This window comes from Lepisma saccharinum, chromosome 4, assembly GCF_977018435.1.
Source record: "Lepisma saccharinum chromosome 4, izLepSacc3.1, whole genome shotgun sequence".
NCBI classification, from domain to species: domain Eukaryota; kingdom Metazoa; phylum Arthropoda; class Insecta; order Zygentoma; family Lepismatidae; genus Lepisma; species Lepisma saccharinum.
The window spans coordinates 95,972,879-95,992,126 of record NC_139232.1 but is presented as its reverse complement, the minus strand read 5'-3'; the positions used below and the strand labels follow the sequence as shown (position 1 = coordinate 95,992,126).

The window sequence follows — 19,248 nt, the reverse complement described above, 5'->3', positions numbered from 1 at the left end:
TGCGACAACAACAATAATAATAATAGTATTAATAATAATAATTTGAATTATTATTCCCATGCAGCACGGAGAAAAGCACATCATTTCAAACACACGCGTCTCTCAGAGTGAATGCCTTGAAAATAAACACGAATTCTTGAAAATAAAATAAGGGCAACTATGATTTAAAAGAGAAAAAAAGTTTTCTTATATCTCAGCTGCAACAATGTTCAATGAACATGTATTTTTTGTGTGTGAACAATGAGGAAAGTTCTTGGTTCATTGTAAGCGGCTAATGTGTAGACAAAGGCTAGGCTGACAAGAATACACAGTCAGCAGTCCGCCTTCCCATTGTTTATCGCGGCACGTTTGAAATTCTGAATTCAAATGACAATAAGCTCAACTATTTAATTTTTTTTGTTTGTAAGAACAGCGAGACAATCCAGATGTGAATTATCGGGGACATTTATGCGGGGACAAGGTGAAAGAAAATTCCAACCAATTCCGGGAATAGAACCCAGATCTCCCGCGTGTTTGACACACGCCCTACCGACCACACCACCGCTCCTTGGATGAGTTCCATACTTTCATTATCTCAATTTATTTTAATATAATTTCTTGTTATTATGGATTCTCTTTACACTTAAAATGTCTCACCTTGATGACTAGGCAATTATCTTGTAACAAAGAAACAAAAAAAGTTAGAATTTATTAAAAAACGAATGACTAAATAGTAATTTCGTTCAAATGCTTTCATAAATACTATATTTATGTAGATCTCTACTAGTTAATAGTAGTACTGATATTAGTAGTATTATTAGTGGTAATTGAACTAATTAATTAATAATAAGTAGCTATTATTGATTAATTATGATTATTATTATTTAATTAAAGTTCTAAAGAAAGTTTTAGAAATAGCCCCTTCGCCCCTTGATGAAATCCTGCGTACGCTACTGCGTTAACACACGAACGAAAGCCTGAAATGAACGGGAGAAATGACCTAGCAGGATTTACAAAGTAGAAGAACGTGATAAGTCAATCGGGTTGGCAGACCAGCTGTCTCTCTGGGTCACAACCCTCATTTGTTTTTGAAAACAGGTTTTTCAGTCCCATGTGTTCGCGATTAGGAAACTTTTATGTGTTCGAAATTAGGGTCATTTAAGCGTGTTCGCAATTAGGACTGATCGCAATTCGGTCGCCCACACAGCGTGCGGGAACGGCTCCGAACCGCCTTATGTGGATACATCATAATTCACCCTTATGTTTACCTATACAAAGAATGCCGGAACTGCACGAAGACATCCGGAATAACACGAGAGTGCATTCTGTGGGCACGGTACACTGTAATGGACGTTAATCTTAATTTTTTCAGGCCTCCCCGATGGAGCAGTATTAGCGTAATCGCCTTGTAATCAAGTTGTCTTGGGTTCGATACCCGGTGGAGGCAAATCGTGGTTCGGATTCCACTTTATATTTGTTTGTCACATGCTCCAAACAATACTTCCTGCGAACATGATATTTTTTTACTTTGTTTGTTTCTCTTTTTTTCTCATTTCACAATATTTGACTTTGTTTCATAAAGAAGGTCAGGCAAAAAAATATATATATTTTCCATTTCACTCATGTAAACGGGCAAGCAGTGTCTGTCGGACACAGTGTACAATTGATATGTAAAGAAGTCTACTTGAATATGTATTAACAAATATTTAATCAAAATAAAGTATTTAATAAGACATCATATAAAAATATTATTAACGCTAAAATAGAAAAAATGAAAAATATATGAGCAAATAAAACTGTTTCCTAACATGTTTCATATACGTACTATGCTGCAAGAAATACAACAATATGCAATTACGATGATTATGATGATGAATACAAGAATTATGGACATAACAATGATGATTAGGTTAAATATCATGTCACTCGCTTGTTTCCACAGCGATGAAACATAGAAATCTCGCATTAGAAGGGTAAAAATCCATTTAAAACATTGCAGTGTCCGACAGACACGGCTTGCCCGGACACGTTACAAAAATAGCTTGCCTGGATAAGGGTTAAACTGTAGGTCCAGTCTCGATTAGCCTTACTGTGCACAAAGTGGACTTAAAACACCAACTCAAGCCCACCTCAAACTCTTAATTTTTCAAAACGATAAACGATTACGAAAAGAGAGAGGAGGGAAACATTTTCGAATAAAAACTCAAGGCTGAATTGACCTTGTAAATAACATGCTCGGTTTTTATCAATTTCAGACAATTGATAGCGGTGATTAGAGTGACGTGGAAAATACAAAGATTACTTTGTTAGTAAATACTTACGCAATTTTACATTCCATTCCCTTTACGTAGGCCATGTTACAGAACAATAATTTTTCACTTGACAAATTCATAGAAGTTAATCTGTTTCATATAAATTGAGGTGACCTGAAGGTACAATAATAGATAGTGAAGTGCTTGATGAAAAGATTACTTCCAACTCCTGCAACATGATTGGCTCTTTAGGAGGCCTGTTTCCTTTACGTCATGCCTTAGGCGAGACCTAGGTGTGTGCGGGGCCTAGGGTACATAACATCCGCGAGGCCTATAAAGAAAATTGTTCAGATTTATATAAAATATCGGAGATCTCAGTGATTTATATTCCCCACTCCCCCCTCCCCCCCAAGAAAACTTTTTCACAAGGAATATCTATTAACATTTTGGAGCAAATTTTATCAATTTTACCCCCCTAAAATCGTACATACACCCGTTAAAATTGAAAATTCCGGATAAACTCTTGCTTATTCTGAGAGTCGATTCCCTAAATAGTAGAAGTGGGGAATAGCTACGCAGCAGACCAACCAGAAACAGCGGTGGCGCCCAGAGTTACGACGTCGAGGGGAGGAACTACTACGTGCACCTCGTTCTACAGGCTGCTGCGTTTACTTATCGCGCTGGATTGGTCCCGCTCCCAACTTCTTTTGACAGCATGTAGAGCGCCCGCCGTAAGACTGGAAAAGAACTATAGTATCATACGAGACTTGCATTTTGACTTTCAAGTTGAAAGTTTCAACTGCCTTTATGAGGCATTATCTATTAGTCTGTCTACCAAAATTCGCATTTCTTGTCTTTTACAAGTACGATACAAAGTTTTCAATGAGGTCCCCGTAATGCAGAGCCGCGGAAATTCACTTCTCAATGCTATGTAGATGATCTTCTACATTCGTCCGGGCTTTCCCAAACACTTATTTCTTTTCTTCTACATGCCACATACGTAGAAAAAATGACAATGTTCGAATTGAAGGGGGAGTCGAGGAATGATCTACAGCCTCTCTGCATTTTCTTTCCCAACCTCCAGATCTTTAATATTTAAGGTCAAAAATAGGGTCATGTGGGGGTAAGAATAGGAATTTGGGCAGTGCACCTTCTGAGAATATATTAGCCATTATAAACTTTATCAAATCTCAAAGACTAAGATGGCTTGGACATATTCATAGAATGTCAGAAGAAAGACCAGTTATGTACAGATGGAACCCAGTAGGAACAAGAGCAAGAGGCAGACCAAAAAACAGATGGATAGATGATCTTATTAAGGATCTGAAAGATATGAAGATCAACAAATGGTGGAAGTGCATCCAGAACAGAAATAAATGGAGAGAAATTGTTGAGAAGGCCAAAACTTTCAGTGCATGAAGTTGTAGTGCCTTATGAAGAAGAAGAAGATTAGTACATTTTGGAAAATTTACCCCCACCCCCACATATTCTTGAAATTAATTTTAGAATGTACCAGATACAGAGAAATTTGCTTTGACATCGTAAGATACGAGCAATGGCACAATTTAAGTCTTTGCAGTAGAAAGAGGGTGCACGGGGCTGCCAGGGGTGCTTGGTCATTCTGAAGAGTATTGATTTTAAATTCTTTAATTTCATTGTTTAAAATATAAATATCGTCACAACGATAGGAAAACATGTGAAAAAGTGATAACGTAGCTCAGAAACAACAATGTTAAAATTTCATCTTCATATACCTAATATTTTTTGTGAAAAAAGAACAGAAAGCTACGCCAAATAGGCTAACATTGACCAGAAAGGCAATTAAAACTCCCTTGCGGCATCCCCAAATAAATTACTGTGCACACGCATACAGGGACTTTTGTTAGGATGGATTTCTTATCATATTGTAACCTCGCCAATTACCACCACCCTTTGAAAAACTGACTTCTGGTATCGATTGATTGATTTGGTTTGTTTTACTTCGTATTTCTGCCACTTTTCGTTAATCGCGAAGATGAGGATGAAATTTATGAAGGGACACAAAGATAACATTCTTGGCCCCAACCGGGATTCGAACCCGGGCCTTGTAATCAAGGGGCGATTCTCACTAGAAGTACATTACATAGTAGTTCGTATTACACTTTAAATTGTGAGTTCCTTCCCGATTAGCCTACCTGGTCATCAAGCGGACTCTTAACTTTTATACGAATATAAATCGGTTTGCTAGCCAACGAGAAATTTCCGTCAGGAAATATTTGTGTGCAGTGAGTTGGAAACCCTGCCGCGCAAATCTGCTTCTGCGCAGTTAGTGTCGGTCAGAAATACGTAGGTGTATCTTGCGAGTGGAACGAGTTGCTTTCGAAGCTATTGTCGAAGTGAGTGTGATACGGAATACGTTGCAGTGAATCTTCAATAGTTTTAGTGTAATAAGAGTACAGAGGTTATTCGTGTGCCAGCTGTGTGCGTATACATTTAACAGTGCGTGCATGCTTACGGAAATATTCACCGTAGCCCGATAAGGCGTGTGAAGTGCGGTGAAGAAAACTCATTTGGAAATGGAGGAGCAGATATGATGTCACGCACAGAGCAAGGAAGGTAGAAAGTCTATTCTGACATTTCGTAAACGTGACGGTGAGTAATCCTATTTGTTGTTTTCTGTAATTGAGTCCGGGGCATGGTTAAATCATAGTGTTCGTTAGTTAATTGTTGTACATAATATTTTAGACACATACCATGGCGCCAAATATCACACGCTAGATAACTGATCAACTAACACTTTTCATTCACTGTCCTGTATAAGTACTAAAAAAAGTGTTTTCTTACATTGAATTTGTATCGAGGAATTACCCCTCTTTCGCTTAGGAGAGGATTGCAGTACTTACTGGAAGAGGGGGGGGGCTATTTCGCATACGACCGTTTGAAAGATTCTTCCAGAGAGAGAGAGAAAAGTGTCCGAAATTCATATAAGGACAAAAAAATACTTTAATGAGTAATTGCTTATTAAAAAAACCAGTTTTGGTTCACTGGTAATTTTTTTGGTAAGAATTTACAATATAGAGAAAGTCTCCAATTTCGTTAATTTTCGGTATACTAACTAATTTTGGCCTCCTAATCACGAATCTGTTGTAATAAACCGGGGGTCACGTCTGGAAATTGTATATTTTGATGAAAAATTGTTTGTTAGCGCCAAAAACTATCCACGGGTAGCCCCACAAACCATTCACACGAGGTTAGGTTAGGCCTGTTAGGTTAGGTTCCATTAGCACTCATTTCGCCCCTAAATTCATCGAAAAAATAGGGATCGTACTAGAATTGAACATCATAAATCATTTTCTTGTAACGGCGTGGTTGGACACAATGACAGGAGATTACATTTTTGTTCGTAAAACTACGCATATACACCTACATACCTACATATATAAAAAAAATCAATCGGCTTTTTCTCAAATTTTCAGACGTGACCCCCGGTTTTTTTTCAACAGATTCGTGATTAGGAGGTCAAAATTAGTTAGTATACCGAAAATTAACAAAATTGGAGACTTTCTCTATATTGTAAATTCGCTCCATTTTTTTGTTATTTCCTCATAACTTGAGGTGGAGACATTGCTTCCTCTCGTGCCCCCACCCCCAAGGGTTTATCCAGAATTTTCCATCCGGGGATGTGAGTTCATATTCAGGGGGTGTAAGGATATATTTAGTGCCAAAATTATAAATAGGACCTTTGAGAAAAAAAAAATTAGGGGGTATTGACATTTTTAGGAGGTGTAAGGTGGTGTTGGGGGTGTGTGGATAAATCACTCCATCACCTGCCAGTTCACTTTCTTACATTTTTATTGCAATGAAAAGCCAGACCAGATCTACGATGTCGATTACATACATCAGTGGTGTACAACAACATACAATCCGCAAAGTGAATTTAGTCAGTATGATATTCTAGGTATGCTTAATCGAGTTAACAAGTCTAGTCGGTATGTCGTCTGACTGCCACGCGTGAGACCAGGGTTCGATTCCCGGGTTGGGTGATCTATGGTCGGAATTTTTCCGGCGTTGTCCGCGCATGTCCTCTGGGGCTCACCCAGCCTCAAATCAGTGGGTATCTGGGGGCAACCATGGGGGTAAAGTCGGCCGAAGCGTGGTGCTGATCACATCACCTCCAAAACTGCCGAGATAGAGAATGTGTGGGGCTCTATCCCCGTTCATTTCGCGGTGCTATATGCACGGTGAACTTAATCAAGTTGGTAGTGTTGAATGGTAAATTTCTAAAATTGATGAAAATCAAGTAGATCTTGCCTGATATTCGAGACGCAGAACTCCTGACAAGGGGGAGGGGGTGAGGTCTCTTCCTTTTTTTTCTATGGGTGCCTAAAACCAAACCGATGTCCTACTGGGCACTATTTTTAAAAAAGTGAGATTTCATAATATGTCTTCTTTTTTGCGGTTTTCAAACCCGTTTTCCGAACATGTTCAATAAATTCAACAGCACACTGTAATTTCATCAACCCAACGCAGCCTCCAGTATGATCATGGTCAGTAGTACACGAAGTATGTGGTATTTGAAAAATTTCCAGTGGGGAGTGGATTCCTGCAACTCCTTTCGAAGGTTAGGGATTATATACGTTACATGGTCCCTGAGGACTAAAACAGATTGCAACCAGAGGTGTGAATTCCTCATCCCCTCTTACAAATACCACCAGTAGCGAAGCGTAGTCTTACGAAGGAGGCAAGCGATGTTTCAGTGGAACAAAACAAGTAGAGCATTCCCTGACATTCGCTACGAGACTCGGCGGCAAGCGGCCCGGCGTCAGCGCTTGTCTTTCCCAGCGAACGGGGTCCGCGACAGTCGGTAGAGTCGGCTATTAAAATTACATTTCATATTGTGATTCAACCTTGACTACAGAAGGTGTTGAAAATGATGTCCCTCTGCTGCAACACATTCGTGGCATCTCCGAAGGAAATTGGCATTTACACGTGCAAGTTCGTCTACTGTAATTCTCACGACCTTTATTTTTAGATAAATAAAAATCGCAGAGTGACAAATCGGGGGACCTAGAGGATTTTTGAAACACCCGTTTCTTGTGAGAGGCGGCGGATAGATTTCCGAGGAGACTGTTCTAACCTTTGTCCTATCTCATCGAGTTTTTCCTCAGTAAGTACACGTGGGTTTTTCTTTCCACTTTTATTCAGAACTGACCCTGTTACTCTAAACTTTTTTACGAAGTTTAATATAGTAGCCCTATGTGGAACGGGAACACCAGGAAATTTCGTTGCAAAACGTCTTCGCACTTCTCCACAATTCCTCTTTCCGAAGTAACACTCGACAAGATAAATCCTTTGTTGTAATGTAAACTTTTGTGGTACTGCCATATTAAGCCACAATCTTCGACACACGGACACGACACAACACAATTTCCGAGGGAGGATTATACTGACGTCAGTCAGCAACGTCAACAGAAAGGGAAAGAGAGAGAAGGCAGGGAGAGCGAAAAAAAACAGACCGTAGTGTGCGACTGTCGCGGACCCGTTCACGGGGAAAGACAAGCGCTGACGCCGGACCGCTAGCCGCCGAGTCTCGTAGCGAATGTCAGGGAATGCTCTTAGTACAATGGCATGCCGAAAACGGGGGGTTTCAAGGTTTGTAGCCTCATTGGCCCGTTCGCTGGATTTGTTGACAAAATGGTAAAACTTCGATAGCGTCCCAACACCTCTCACTCTTTTATTTCGTCATTTTTAACATTCGTACTTACCTATTCTGCATTGCGAAAGATCCTTCAAGGTGCTATTTTGCTTTTTTCGCGAAAAGAAGTTCGATTTTTGACATAAAGAGTAATTATTAAACCATTGACGTTAGCCCCAAAAACAATCCACGTGTAGCCCCAAAAACCATTGACGTTAGCCCCACGAACCATCACGTGGACGAGGTATGCCTACTAGGTTAGGTTAGGCCTGTTAGGTTAGGTTCCATTAGCACTCATTTTGTTCAATTTAGCATATACGGACAACATCGGTTTTTCTCGATGAAAGGAAATACCTACACGAACTTCTAAATACTACAGAAACTCATTTCGGTAAGTAGTTTCTTGTGTAAAAATGAAGAAATCCGTTGGGACGCTATCGAAGTTTTACCGACAAAATATTATAAATAATAAAGTGACGGTACTAAAAATAAAACATGATCACATTTACTTTCAAAATTCCAGGTAACGTTATTCATATGGTAGTAAACGTCTTGCATATGCAAACTTTCCGCATACAACTAAAGGTGTACGGACTTTCTTATTTATTTATTAGTATCACTTTAAAGTGTAGGTCCAGTCCCGATTAGCCTTATTGTGCATAAAGTGGATTTAAAACACGAACCAGGGTGGCGACAGACCTGGAAAACCTGGAAAACCGGGAAAAGTCAGGGAATTTGAGGTGTCAAAAAAAGTCAGGGAAATGTCAGGGAATTTCGTCTTCATTGACTTTTTTTTTTTTAAATAAAGATATCGTTATGGAACTATGCACGGGAACAGGAAATCTCGTTCGTAAGTTTCGGCCTCATCTTTTAGGCCCCTTTTATGAGCAACACAACCACGGCGCCAGAAACCAGTGATGGCAGGAGGGGAGAGAGAGAGAGAGAGAGAGAGAGAAATTTCTCTCGCCCGGGCTTCTCGGCAGGAATTTTGAATTTGAACACTCTTTGGAGGAAAATTGTTATAACTCGGGCACTATGGGAGCAATCTACTTCGGATAAGTTTTGTTTTTCAGCTAAAACATCAGAGCATGCAATCGTGTACAATTCAGAATGCCGGACTGGGAGGAGGGGCTGGAGGGGCGCGACCCCCGAATTTCAATGGAAAAAAACATAAAAATCTGGAGTTTGCCCCCTCTTCTCCCGCTATTTTGAGAAGAAGGCGCAAACCTTAGTATTCTCTTTAAAGAATGGACGTTTCCAAAGAGAATGAAACTTGTTTCATGTATTTTGGTGCCATACAAGTTGATTAATAAGCCAAAATGTGAAACTCTGTTTTTTACGAAAAATAGGTAATTTGCATATTGCTCAGAAAATTGTTATAACTCGGGCACTATAGGAGCAATCTACTTCGGATAAGTTTTATTTTGCAGCTAGAACATAAGAGCATGCAACCATGTACAATTCAGAACGCCGAACCGAGGAAGGGGGGGGGGGGTTGGGGGCGCGGTCCCACCATAAAAATCTGGAGTTTCCCCCTCTTCTCCCGCTATTTGGGAAGAAGTCGCGAACTTTAGTGTTCTTTTCAAAGAATGGACATTTATCAAGAAAACGTAACATGTTTCATGTTCTTGGGTGCCATACAAGTTGAATAATAAGCCATAATGTGTTTTTTTTTTTTTTTTACGAAAAATAGGTAATTTGCATTTTTGGAGGAAAATTGTTATAGTTCGGGCACTATGCACTATGGGAGCAATCTACTTGGGATAAGTTTTGTTTTGCAGCTAAAAGATCATAGCATGCAACCGTGTATAATTCAGAACGCCGAACCGAGGAAGGGGGGTTTGGGGGCGCGACCACTGAATTTCAATGAAGAAAAACCATACAAATCTGGAGTTTGCCCCCCTCTTCTCCCGCTATTTTGAGGACAAGGCGCAAACCTTAGTATTCTCTTCAAAGAATGGACGTTTCCAATAAGATTGAAACATGTTTCATGTTATTGGGTGCCATACAAGTTGAATAATGAGCCAAAATGTGAAACTCTGTTCGGAAATATGGCATGGATATGTTGCGGAGATGTGGGGGAGGTTGGTCATCAATATGAATTCCCCAGGTTTGCTCCAGACCTGTGTCAGAGTTCCCACCAAAACATAAAGAGTATGAAGGTACAAAAAGCACATTCATTTCGTAATCAGCACCATGATACCATATGGTATCATCGGGTGAGTGCGACCGTACTCTGGTGATACCATAAGGTATCATCGGGGGAGTAAAGGTTATGCCTCTAAATATTACATGGAAAATGCATTGAATTATCATTTTTTCTTGTCCGTATGGGAGTAGTAACGGGACTTGTCAATAGATGGAGGGGATAAGAGCGTGTAGCGTCATCCGATAGTTGTCGGACGTCGTAGTAAGGCATTTTGTTGGGCAAACTGAAGGAACATGGAAACAAATAGGTTCCATTGATACATACGATTTTTGTCGAATATCACCACCCGACAAAGTATCTCACTACAACATGCGACATAAATTGCATGGACTGCAACATCCAACAAGAATCGAATGCATAAACAAGAAGAGGTTTAGACTGCAAATATGCTGCTGGAATTTTATTACTCTTCTGGCTCACTTCACCTTAATGTAGAAGTGCTTACGAAGGTTTTCTTTCATCATCCTGATGTATTACTGGTTTCGCACAAGTTAACATACCTTTACAATGACATTGCATGATTCTTAGATATCAAGAAGAATCCAACCAAATGGGATATATATATATATTGAATACTATCACGAAAAAGTGAAACATAAATCTGCATTGGTGAACGTTATAAAAATTGGCAAGTGCATGCTCCCAACCTCAAATTTACTAGTATTGCAATGAAATTAACGCCACTGTCTGTCCTGTCTGTTTAAACTCGTGACAGATGGTCATTAATCTCTCACTGAGTAAGGTTAATGTACAATATTATGAAATAAAATACTAATAATAAATACGTAAATATTTTAATATCATATTTACTCGAATCATTCAATCATAAAAGCAAATCACTTTCTTCAAGAATTGACTTTTCTCTGCCAGCCCTGCTAAATTTTCACTTTCCATCTACTGATTTATACGAGGGGTGGCCAGAAAGTAATTTCCAATTAGTAGGGACATTGATTTTTCGCAAACGCGAAAACCGTGAAAAATGGTAATTGCTGCGAAGTTATGTTTAGGAATGTGCAGTTATGTCTGGACACATTTTTCGCCTGTTCGAAATATCGAAATAATACGAATTTGGCATAAAATGCGAATTGTTGGCGTTTTTAGTGATTTTTTTAAAGAAATTTCCTAAAACAACGAAAAATTCCTTGAAATACAACATTCTTGTCTTTTCTAGGCCATGTTTGTGTACATAGAACATGCAAGTTTTCCAACAATTTACTCAAGAGTAAACTATAGAGTTATACGTACATGGAATAATTCCGGCAGGCACATTAAATCATGTCTTTCCCACGATTTTTTCAACTTCTATCAAAACCATTTGCATCACAGAGCAAAGTGGCAGGGTTCTAACAGGAGATCGAGTGCGTATCTACCGTTACACGAGAGCCACATCTACGTATTTGTTGCACGAGATATGTTCTGAATTACCAAGCTAAGTGCACACCATCGGCATTTGTCGAGCGAGTAATAATGGAGCTCAGTCGTTAGGGCATCTGACTACTATGCGAGAGACCTGGGGTCGATCCCCTGCGGTGGAGAATCGGGATGTTTTCCACCTATTCAAACTGCTCCGGCACCCATCCAGCATCATATGAAGCTGGTACCTTGAGGAAACTTTGAGGGATAAAGGTAGCCAGGAGCGTGGTGCTGATCACATCACCCCTACCTTCAGCCGTGATCAAGAAAGTGTGGGGTCCTAACTCCACACCCCTACTATACACCTTCATGGAAAAGTGCAGGGAGCACTTTACTTTTACTTCCTCAAAAATCTGTTCTAACATATCAAACTGTCACGAAAATACGTAGACCATGTGACCTACAATTTAAATTAATAGCACAATGGAGTATTAAGTTTCGGTATATTTGGCAGATAAATGTTCTAAAACAAAAACGCAAATTTTGGGAAACGTAACACTAACAAGTCAAAAAAAGATAATGCCAATTTTTGGTGCCATAATATATCGGTATCTGTCACGTGAGATTGATTGATTTTAATTTTTTGGGTGCGTCGCCACTTATGGTCATTATGCACCCTTCAGTATATACGGGGAAAATTCCATTATCTAAAATCTTTACCTTAAAATTAAAAAAGGAGTATGGAAAATAACTTTCCCGAAATAACTTTCAAGATATCAAACTCTAACGAAGAGGCTTAAGCCATGTGACTTACAATTTGAAACAGTAGTTTAAAATCACCATGAAGGTATAATTTCAGATATTTGCCAGAAAATGCGCTGAAATGAAAATGTGAATTTTGGGGAAAATAACACCGTATAGTAAAAAATAAGAAAATACACCAATTTTTTAAAAAAATAACAAAATATCAAGGTCCCTACCGATTAGGCATAAATAAAACAAGAATATCAGTTGTAATTTATTGCATTAGTAACAGTGAGTCCTAACCTAATTTTCGGCATAATCACCACTGTTGTTCTGGCATTTGTCGTAGCATGGCACTAAATTTTGTATGCCCATGGTATATGTGTCTGACAGCAAAGACTGGAACTATCTCTACCGCAGTGTAGCTGTCAAATCCTTGCCCTGCCAGAAACCTTTTCAGTTAAACATTCAAGGCCAGGGCTGTACAGGGAGTGGTCCAAGATCTCTCACCTGAAGTGATGCAAAGAACCCGTGTGTACTCAGCTGTATGGGGTTGTGCACATTCGATTGGCCTTCCGTGAATTGTCTGCACCATCGTCTGACCATACTATCACTCACGACGTCCGGTCTGCACACCTCACACGATTGCTGCTGGCTCTGTGCCAAATTCTGAACGTGCAATGTAGGGTATATCGCAGTCGGTGGGAGACTATGAGAGCTGCAATATTTAACCTAGAACTGTCCTAAAGCGGCTGCATTTCAACTGTACCAGATTACAGCTACATGCCACTTCTTCCTGCCTGCATGTGTGTGTGTCGCTCTCCGACCACTATTGCTGCGTATAGGCACCATTGGAGCTTTTTTCAGGATGCCCCTCGTATATGAACTTTCAGAAGCTTTTATTATTAGAGTGTTCCTGTTTTAATGTGTGGTTAGCTAAATGAGGTACCTATACAATTCAATTCTATAAATTCCTTGCGTTTAATTTCTAATACCTACATACCCTTTTCGTCAGCATTAATGGTATAACTGCATGTTGTCATTTTCACAGTTCTTCACTTGGATATACTGTACTGAAGCAGAAATCCAATTGATAATGTAAGGAAATATGACACTTTATTTTGTTCGATTCAATTGTTTCACTTATATGCAAGAGTTAAGTTGTTTGCTTTACAGAGAAGAGAAGTAGCTTTATGCATTGAAAAATGGGTCCGCAGAGGGTTCTAAACCTCAGTGGAAATATCAACATATAATACCGAGAATGTATAAGGAGACTGATAAATTACAAATTGTATTTCTTAATCAATCACTCTTATCTCATTTAGTCGTAACTTTAAAAATAATGAAGTATTTCATTTTAAACTTACTGCATATGACAAAATTCCGTAATCCTTCCCTAGCTTGTGAATTGTAATAATTTTCCAAATTCACTATTTTGCAGTTTGAATTCAAATCGTAGAGAATAGAGAAATTAAGTCAACTTCATAGAAGATAAAATTGGTACTTAACAAAACCATACATGGATCTGTGTGTTTATTATTTCTATTTGCAAAAACATCGATTTAGTTTAGTTTGTAATTGTCAGGGAAAAATGTAAATTTTGTCCTGGAAAACCTGGAAAAGTCAGGGAATTTCATTTCTGCTTGTTTGTAGCCACCCTGCGAACTCAACAACAACAATAGAACTTAAAACATGTTATTTTGTTCACAATGTGCACAATGTATACAATTTACTTCTGTGTACAAATATCAGTAGATAGTCCTTTTTCAAATAGCTTTATTTTCACCCCAAGTTCTTCTATTCAAAAGCCGTCAATTTATTGAATATAGTTGTAAAATTTGAGAAACAGCTCACTAGAATTACTGTGTAAATAATTAGCAGTTGCAAACACTGGTAGCGGTCAACACTTCTGATGTAATTTGAGCTGGACCGAGCTGGACGCAGGGTGTAGACCAAGGTCCGCCGAGTCTTCAACCTCCCCGGGGAAACTCTTCACGGGGGTGCAGACATTCCACTTCCTGGAAACACAAACGCTCGCCCTTTGCCATCTCGCCCCATTTCCCAACGTCATTTTTTTTACGCGTTTTACATTTCGAGAAATCTAAAATAATTTGTAATATAATATGATATATATATATATATATATGGAATTTAGAACTGACAATAACTTCTTTTAGTTATTTTATGACTAATAAATATTATTATATTCGCGATCTTGTTTACGTGTTCATGAAGACAAATATTCTTTACTAGTTTTTGGTGGCAATATATCCTTCTGCTTTCGGTTGAGCTCGGCTATTTTCGGGAATCGCAAGCTGAGAAAGCAGAGCTTTTTTGTAGGAGCATTGTGGACGGTTTCTACCCGAATTTCACGCTTCGCCATGTGACTCCTTCGGGTGCGTTATTTTCCCGCAGAGCAGCCGTAAGCATTGAGCCTGGTGCTTGCAACAGACCTGCTGAGGGAGTTTGCGGCCGTAATTTTTCGCGAAAACGAGTGCGATGGAAAGTAAATAACGCTAAAGCATTAAGTACATTAAATGCTATTCGCATAACGTAAGCATTGCTTGTACTATATCTTCGCCTCTGCCTACCACCCCAATCGCATCTTGAACACGAAGAGGGATGCGGTTTATCCAACCCAGTTTGATTACTATACAGGAATGTCGAGTGGCTGCTTTGTCACTTGCAGTGACAGACACTCCATATACCGACAGGGGATGGTCAGCTGGTTGGTACTGAATAATTTTGCGGAAAAAAATATAAGGTGTCATACATACTGGCATAATACCAAAAATGCATACGTACTTGTAATTGATACATGAAGGCGTGAGTTGGTGCTTTGTAGTTCTCGCCAACCCCTTTTTCAAAGGGAGTGTTAGCTACTGGTCACTTGTGTTAGAGTTGGCAGTTAATACTCGTCTCTGTGAAAATCAATCCACACGGGTGTGAGTGAATATTTATAACATTAATATTTCATCATGCCCCTTTCGTATGTACAACCTGGATGTACGAGATGGTTGAGCGCGTTGCTTATTTTTCAGGATAGAAAAATAATTTGGTATCCCAAAAAATGTTCGTCACCAAGATATGCGCGAATTAGTACCGCTCCTGGGCAAACGAGACAGTTCTGCCCTTTCGCTTAACCTTTAAGAGACCAACTATCTTTCAAAAGATATTAGTTGCCTGTAAGCCCCAACTGCCCAAGTATCTTTATAAAGATAGTTGGTCATGTTCGTAGTTATGACGTCATAACGTCGCTAATATTTGCTGGAATTGCAATTTTGTTCTTGTATATTATTGTTAACACACATATTGCACCGTAATTGCACCGTAAGGACTCTTGCAGGGCTTAGTGTTCCATAAAAAAGGCGGGAAAATGGCGGATTCCTTTGTAATGAAATAGCGTTGGTACGAACGTAGGTTTTCTTTTCTGCAACAATAATCCGCTTGAACCTCGAGTTGGGGAAAGTGTCGTTTATGGTTGCTGGAAGTTTCGAATGAATTTTCCTGGTAGAAGTGGAGGGGTTTTGACAATATCCGGTAATTTGTTGCCCGGTGGGGAACCCCTTTTTTCTGCCCCCCTACCCTCCATGGATACGCTCAATGAGCATAAATTTTATATAGTCCGATTCTATGCTTCATCCCGCGTACAACGGTATATTATTCATCTCTGTAGGGCAGTTAGCCTCCGATCTAGTCATCGAAATGAAACTCTGCATTTTGCTAAAAATTGGCCCGGTCCCAAGGGGCTCACCTGGTGAAATGGGCTTGGTCTCCTAAAGGTTAATAGATTTTTAAAACTGTAAAGAGGGATTGGTATCAATTATTTTTCAATTCACGCGATGCTTATCAGTTTAATCCAATACAAGTACCATTATTAAATACAACAATTCTACTAGCGTTTTCACTGCCCTGCTATGCGCTCTCCTTTAAAGTTAATGGGATTATACAATGTCCGATATGGTTTAACAGTTCAACATCATTGATAGTACCTTTCTCGGTGGATCCTCAAGACGTAAATTTAGAAAATGTGGTATACCCTTGAAGTGAACCCCGAGTTTTCTGCAGTCACGGACACTTCTGGGTTGTAACAACCCCATTGACTTTCAATGAAATCATTACAACCCAAAAGTGCCGGTGACTGTACCTTTTTCTTTCCATTTTGGTTATTTTACCTCTTGTGAGATTCGCGACGATTCATGATGAAAAGGACGACAAACACAATAATACACCCATGTCTTAACCAGGGTTCGAACCTGGAACTTTGGCTCCGAAGCGCATTGCGCGGACTTCTCCACCACGGAAGCCTCGATTGAGAGACCTTACTGTTTGGAGTCTCATGCACTGCAAGTCTACAGGTTAAAGATCGCTAGAACATCCTTCCCACTCCATTGCTTTCAAGCAACAGATTTCGATGTTGTTATTGCAACTTTAAGTATCTCTCTACTAGCGTCGTTGCGTCACTGTTTTGTCTGAGCCTTATCGGCTATCTTGCAGCCCTGATGCTTGTGTTGTGGCTTCAAATATGACGACATTACCAGGATTCTCACTAGTGTGCGTATTTCACGTCCAAAGAAAGTTATAGCTTTTGAGAAACAAAAAAAGATCATAATTGACGTCCGCTTCCCTCCCTGAATAACCACATTTATTCTTGATTACACACATAAGAGACAACGTAGTTAGTGTGCCTTCTAATTTTAGTGAATTGGAGTAAATGCAAATGTGTTTAGTTTTCAGAGTGGCTTAGTGTCGATAGTTAAATGTTGTATCCAGTTTGTGTTGTTCCCTCTCCCACCTGAAAACTGCTATGACGCAGCCCTTTCTTGAAGTTACGCCAGGGTGGGAAATCCTGGGGGGACGAGGAGATTTCCCCCCACCAACAATCTTAGCCTGAAAAATCCCCCCACCAAAAATTTCCGGGGGGAGAGTTTTTGTTATAACAAACAAAAGTCAAGCAATTACTTTTAATTTCAAATTTCAAATATACTTTACTAAGAATAATATCGAAAACACACAGAAATTAGTGTAGTTGTGAGTATTGAATGCATTCTCTCTCAAGAGGTCGTTAACAAATCTACATCAATACGCACAATAAAAGTAAAACAAGAATGCAAAACAATAACAACTATGAAATATAATTGATTTATATTAACATAAAGCACAAACTAAACAAAAACTTACACATAATAAAACCACTTGAACTATTTCATAATTTATTAACATCTTTAACTAGTTGGTAAAGAAATTTGCTTCTTTGCAATATCTGATATGTATAAAAGTAACAAATTAATTTCCTTTATGTAATTAATAACAATAGTATTAATAATAATATATTTTTAATTGAGTAATTTATTTTTACTTTTATTAACATTTCAAATATGTACATCGTATAATATACACATATGTTCGGGGGGGAGGGGGTTTGAAGATGGAAAACTTTCTCCCCCCACCAGTTTTCAATGATTTCGCACCCTGGGTTACGCTAATCTGCAGATTAATAATAATGGTGTGTTTGGCGAACCAGGTACTGCAGGAAGGGAAGGCTACGAAAGGATGTGTTTTCAAAATGTTCGACTGCAAGTAATGAAGCAGCATACATGCTGTTATTCATTGACGAACGTTTTTTTTTTTTTACAATTGACACTACCAACAGTTATCAGTCAACCGTAAACCGATATAAAAATTAAATATGTTTCAAGTTTGCTCTTCCTTATCTATATATGTATATGAATATATATAAAAGAAGTTTAGAAACACGTGTTAAGACAGAATCCAACAATATAACGAGATATAAATGAAATGCAGCACCACTAGCTTTCTCAGAGTAATATTGGGCCGTCGTTAGCAGTTTAGCATTGTTGTTGTTATTATTACTTCAATAAAATATGCGTATTTCAATAAAATATGCGTATTGAAATAAACGGGATAATATTCAACTTGACATTATCACGCAGTGCATTTTGGGAACAAACAGTTGAATACGCATGAAGTCCTGCAAACAAATTCGCGGGTGTTAAGGAAAGCGTACGAGACTTCGTAAAGCGAGAAGATTTGCGATAATTTATATGCACACATTCGTGTTCATACATTATCATGATAATACTTTGAATCGCTTCAGCAAATACCATAAGCACAATGCTTATCCGACATGTTTACGACGCAGGGCCTGATCTGTTATCGGAAATTAGCGGCGGGCGTGATTTCGCGCAGTGAATACTGGCGAGGTACAGTAAGTTGTTCCCTGAATATCAACCAATTATATCGTATAATTGTAATAATAATAAAAAAATAAAGCCATTTGGTGAGCAACTTCCAAAAAATATTTCATGCACACTTGACGACTTCAGATTGAGTCTTGGGGTTTTGCAACATAAATTTAAAGGGTCCGTGGTAAAGGAAACTGCTGATGTCGTTTATTTATTCGCCTGAAATCTTGGTATCTCGCGAGTCTCAAGGTCAGCCTGTTCTTGTATTTCGTCCGTATGCCAACAGATGGCAGCTGCTGACTGTCGTTTGACATATTGTGACATCTTATCACGTCGTTTATGAACTGAACAGCACGCGAAAAACTCGATTTGGTGCTTTGTCACGGGACTCATTTCTGTCCAATTTCCATATTTCTTTCTCCTGTTTTAATGAAGCACCTTCTTCTGTTAATAAATGCTCGTATACGTAAGTAGTATTGGTTAGGCTGGTCAGATTTGATGTTCTTACGATACGTTTTTTTGGCGTGATGGATGCATTCAAGGGCGGGACTAATATGTGTCCACATCTTATATTATGAGCTCTTGTGTTTGATATGTGCTCCTCGGGATCTAAGGGTGAAAATAGTGGCTTACTTACTGTGGTAAATTTCTCGTATCGGACAAACGGATTTCTACAAATTTTGTTATCCTCCGGAATAACGATTTGGTATTTTTTTTATTATGATATTTTTATTTTCTTTTGGTATGCATGAGCCGAGCAAAGAAATTTGTTGTTACAAACCAAACAATGAAACTTCACAATATTATTTTGAAGGCTCGCGAAAAATGAGT

At 38.9% G+C, this 19,248-nt stretch overlaps 1 protein-coding gene across 2 annotated transcripts in view; it reads left to right on the top strand.

The window, feature by feature from the left end:
• Positions 1-4,572: 4,572 nt before the first annotated feature.
• LOC145986646 (uncharacterized) overlaps positions 4,573-19,248 on the top strand; it is a 55,394-nt gene continuing 40,718 nt past the window's right edge. For both annotated transcript variants that reach the window (XM_083120915.1, XM_083120914.1), the window contains exon 1: positions 4,573-4,862. The gene's annotated coding sequence lies outside the window, so the exon portion shown is untranslated. The remainder of the gene's footprint in view (positions 4,863-19,248) is intronic.